Below are 5,751 nucleotides of genomic sequence, written 5' to 3'. Positions count from 1 at the left end.
TCAGAATTTTTATTGGAGTATTGATGCCAGCATCGATACGGGCATTGATGCAGGCATCGATGCCTGTATCGATGCGAAGTCATCCAGATTTCATCAACGGTCGAAATTGCATTCTTGGAGCTTAAGTTTGATCCAAGGGCTCTTATTTACTGATGTTTACTATAAATAGGGGTTGAGAGTGAGGGGTTAGGGGTGTGAAAATTTTTGTAACTCCTTTTAAAGAGGAGGGCTACTCTTAATTGAGAAGGCCTTCCAAATTTATAACTTTTTGTTATAATTAATAAAATAATTTTTTTCACCATTTTAAATTTTTCTCTTCTTCTATTTGTTGGATGATGAAGATGAAGATGGAGATTAATTTAAAGGTTTATTTTTCTTATTTCTCTTTTATTGCTTATTAGTTTAGATTTATTTTCATGCTGGTAATTAGATTTTATTTTCTTGTTTAAATAGCCAACATGCTAGAACCCTCTTACTTTAGATTTATTTCATGCTTATAGATTAGATTTATTTCATGCTTATAGAGTAGATTTATTTTTTTTGCATTTAATTCTTACAATTTGTTTTGTAGTTTAGATTTTATAATTTATTTTGTAGTTAGATTTTAATTTCTTGCACTATTCACCTTGAGGCTAGAACCCTCTTGGGTTTAGTTTTTTTTTTTTGTTCATTTTTATTTTCTTTGATTCGCCTTTAGGCTAGAACCCTCTAGGGAATCACATTTTTCTAAGAAGTGGATTTAATTCTAGATTACCCATATCTTTAATTGAATCCGCTATCTTTACATTCTTGATTTTTATTTGTTCTTGATTTTTCCTTCTTGCCTTGTTGATCACATTTATATTATCACTTCCACTCTCAAATATATTCATGTACACAATTATTTTCACCTCTCCATAATCACATTCACTTATCACTCCTATTTGTCACGCAAACAACATAAGAACCGATTTTATATTTTCTCCTACAAAACACCTTCCTCGTGGATCGATATCTTTATACTATAACTTGACACGGTTGTGCACTTGCAATATTTTTGGTACATGTTTATGCCACATCACGCTTCAATAAAAGCCTTCCGAGATGATCCAAGAGTTCCTCCAAGTTGCTGATCTCCAAAGCTCCAGATCAAAGATACCAAAAAGTCAGCTAAAGATCTCTTCTTTGCTGCCAAGCCGAAGGATCTGAACAAAGCTGATTTCATAGCTATTTATAGAGGATTAAGGTGTGTAACCGCCCCCTTAATTCTCTCCATAATGGGGTTGAATGGGGTATAACCACCCCCTTAATCCTCTCCTAGGTGGGGCGGAAATCCCTCAAATCATGGGGAGAAAACGGTTTCTGGAACCGTTCAGTTTGTGCTTTGAACGAGTCAAATATTGAAAATAGCATTCTGGGCCCGAACTCTGCGTTTTAGACTTGAAACACAGAGTTGGGCTTGTTTTAGGCTGAAAACACCGTGTTCGCACAGTGTTGTAAATCCGAAACACAGTTGGGACGCAGAGATAAACTCTGCGTTTTGAGTCAACGAACCTTGCATTTTGAACTTGAACGCTGGAAATGACCTCTGCATTTTAACTCTGCGTTTTGACTCTGGTACGCGGGCATGACCTCTGCGTTTTGACTCTTGAACACAGGCATGACCTCTGTGTTTTGAATCTGGAACATGGGCATGACCTCTGCGTTTTGACTCTGGAATACAGGCATGACCTTTGCGTTTTAAATCTGGAACGTGGGCATGAGTCCTACATTTTGATTTGAAGAGACCGTCAATTTGTAGTCTCTTTTGCTAGAGTGTTACAAAGATCATCATCTTATAACCTTCATCTTGGCTCATTGAAAATGTGAGAGTCGTCAGATTGTAACCCCCGATGTTGATTGTGAAGGCTGTTGAATTAGAGCTTTCATTGGTTGTTATAAAGGTCGTTGGATTGTAACATTCATCGATCTTCATGAAAATCTTCAAATTGTAGTCTTCTAAAAGCCGTCAAATTGTAACTTCCATCATCTGTATTTGATGGGAATAAGTTATCTGTAGTAATTTTTAGACATATTAAAATTGACTATCAGAGGTAATCATTAACATGAAATTTTATGGTCCCATTATCCTATTGAGGAGGATTAGCGAGGGAAATTTGAAGGGGATGAAGTAAAGAAATCATTACCTCTATTTGCTTCTTCTCTTGCTATGAGATGCGTTTGACCAAGGGGCCTATGAGTAATATTTCTTTAAAAATTTACCATTGATAGGCATCATGAGTTTGTCGCCATCTTGAGTGACGAGACGATATGCTCTATTTAAGTAGACAATTTCTACCACAAATGGTTCCTCCCATTTTGGTTTGAACTTCCCTCTCTTTTTAGAGTTTAGAATCATTAGAGGTCGGACGGTGAGAATCAAGTCACCTTTCTTGAATGTGCGATATCTAACCTTTTTATCAAATGCTTTAGAAATTCGAGCTTGATAAAATTCGATATGTTGTTAAGCTTGTAGTCACTTTTCATCTAGCAACTCCAATTCTTTGAGACATCGGCGATGATTTTCTTCCGTTGTCATGCCAATTGCAAGTGCTATCTACAGAGATGAAATTTGTATTTCTAATGGTAATACAGCTTCACATCCATATACTAAAGAGTATAGTGTTGCACCTGTCAGCATACGATTCGTTGTGCAATAAGCCCACAAGATTTGACCAAACTTATCATTCCAATCTCTTTTGTTCGTCGAGACCACTTTAGTGAGAATTCTGACGATGGTCTTGTTGAAAGCTTCAGCTTGCCCGTTAGCAGTAGGGTTATAAGCTGTTGAGGCCAAATTCCTGATCCTGAATTTATCATAGAATCGGGTGAAGGCTTGACTAACGAACTGGGGCCCATTGTTATGGATGATATGTCTTGGGATACCATATCTGTATACGATGTGGTGTTTTAAGAAATTAACAACATCACTCGTCTTTACTTCTCTCAATGGGATTGCTTCATCCCATTTAGTGAAATAATCAGTTATTGCTAAAATAAAGCGATGCCCCTTGGAAGAGGATGGGTTTATTAGGCCAACAATGTCCATACCCCACGTCTCAAATGGCCATGAAGTAGCTGACGGGTGAAGATGCTCGGGCGGCTGATGCATATAATTAACATGTATTTGGCAAGCGTGGCATCGTTTGGTATAAGCAACGGGGTCTTGTACCATGTTGGGCCAATAATAACCCAATTTTCGTAGTCGGTTCCACAATTTAGAGCCAGGCTGATGAGCTCCACAGATGCCATCATAAGCTTCCTTAAGGGCTTCTTTTGCTTCTCTACTTGACAAACAGTGAAGCAATAGTCCGTCATATGACCTTTGGTACAAAGTCTAGGATTGGGCATCATAGTAGAATCTAGATGCTCATCTACGGATAGATTCTCTTTCCTTGATGTCTTCGGGTAATAAGCCGTATAAGACATAATCAATGATCTGAAATCGTCAATCTTTAGGTTCGAGCATTATGAGCTCATCTTCAACTGCGTTGATCTGTAATGCATACTTCGACTTGAATAATTATCTGCTTGTTACCGTGATTTGTCGGGTAGCTTCTTCAGGTAGAGACAATGTGGTCGCAAGTGACGCCAATGTGTCGGCATAGGTATTCTTAAGACGGGGTACATAGTCAATGTAGAAGCCTTCAAAGGAATCGGTCAATACAATAGCTGCGATATGATAGGGAATGAGATAGTCATTCCTAACTTTATATTCACCCTTCATCTGATTAACAATGAGTTATGAATTGCCATATACTTCTAGGTGCTTCACCCCTAGCTATTTGGCTATATCAAGGCCGACCAACAAATCATTGTATTCGGCTATATTATTAGAACACAACTCTGTTAAAGAAACAGCTCGTGCTAACACTTGATTTTGTGGGGAAATAAAGACTACCCCCACTCCGGCAATAACTCGACCAGTAGGGCTTGCTCTCGCTATGCCATCAAAGTATAATTGCTATACCTGCTCTTTAGAAAAAATATTAGCTTCATACATCTCATCCGGCATGTCTTGGTACAATTTGATCTTCTCTTTCAATGGATGGTTGGCCATAAGATCACAAATAGCTTGATCTTTCACTGTCTTTTGAGGTTTGAAGTGAATATCATATTAGGAGAGCAACAATGTCCATCTAGCGAGTCGCCAGTTCAATACACTGGATTGTGTCATGAATACCCGAATAGGATTGATCTGGGAAATGATATGTATGGTTTGTCTAACCAAATAATATCACATCTTTTGGACTGTGAAAACCAGGGCCAAACATTCTTTCTCAATAGGAGTATAACGAGGTTCAGCACCCGATAAAATCCTACTGAGATAGTAGATGGCTTGCTCATGGCCATTTTCATCATCTTGCACTAAGAGTCCTACCAAGGCATGATCAGTAGCCCGGATGTATATCAAGAAGGGTTTATCTGACTTTAGCGCAATCAACACAGGTGGATTGGAGAGATATTGCTTAAACTCTTCGAATGCTTTCTAATAAGCTTCATCCCATACAAAGGATACCCTTTCTTTATTAGTTTTAAGAATGGTTGGCATTTGCTTGATAAGTTAGAAATTAACCTGCGGATGTATGCCAATCATCCTTGTAAACCCCGAAGCTCCTTGAGATTTCTAGGAGGTGGTAGCTCTCGGATGGCTTTGACTTTGTCAGGGTCAAGGCGAATTCTGTTAGCTGTGACCGCGAACCTGAGGAATTTACCACTAGTCATTCCTAAAAATGACTTGGTTGGGTTCATCTTTAGTTGATGTGCCCCCATGAGGTCGAACATTGTTTTCAAGTCATATAAATTATTTCCCTTGTCACGACTATTAACATCCAGGTCATCTACAAACATTCTACAGTCTTTCGTAGATGTTTTTTTGGAAAATAGAGGTCATGGCACGTTGATATGTAGTACCAGCATTCTTCAATCCAACAGGCATTACTATGTAACAGTATAACCCCAATGGTGATCGAAAGGATGTATGCTTTTCATCATTAGGATACATCTTAAATTGGTTGTACCCTGAGAATTCATCCATAAAAGACATCCTTTCAAACCTGCACGTATTGTCAATAATGACGTCCGTGATGGGTAAAGGAAAATTGTCTTTAGGACAAGCTGAGTTCAAGTCTCGGAAGTCAATACACACTCGAATCTTCCCATTCTTTTTCAGAACAGGGACAATGTTGGCCACCCAGTCAGGGTGTTATTCCTCATGAATAAATCCCGACTCAATGAGCTTCTTGACTTCAGCTTCATTCGCCTCCATTATTTGTGGTCAAAATCGCCTTTGTTGTTGTTTAACAGGCTTGATGTCTGGTTTGATATTTAAGCGATGCATAGCCACTTGAGGATCGAGACCAGGCATGTCTTCATAGTTCCAAGCAAAGACATCAATATACTCTCGCACTAGAGTAACAAGGTCTTCTTTTTCTTCGGGCGACAAGATGTCACTTATGAATATGAGTTTCGGGTTAACCTCATCTCTTATGTTCTCTTGGATCACTTTGTCATCAGTAGGAGGTTCGCATTGTTCGAAGCGGTGTTCCCACTGTATACCAAGTTGTCGGCTTAATGAATCATCAAGCAGAGGTAAATGATCATCTTCTTGATTCTCTGCCGGATATGCCTAGGTCATGTTAGCCATGAGTGCCTTGAACACAGCTCCTGTACTGGTGTCAGACTCCCAGTAAATAGATCCAGAAGATGAGCTGCAATGATCATCATCCGACT

Source organism: Asparagus officinalis, chromosome 4 (genome assembly GCF_001876935.1).
Source record: "Asparagus officinalis chromosome 4, Aspof.V1, whole genome shotgun sequence".
NCBI classification, from domain to species: domain Eukaryota; kingdom Viridiplantae; phylum Streptophyta; class Magnoliopsida; order Asparagales; family Asparagaceae; genus Asparagus; species Asparagus officinalis.
Note: the sequence above shows the minus strand (reverse complement) of the source record.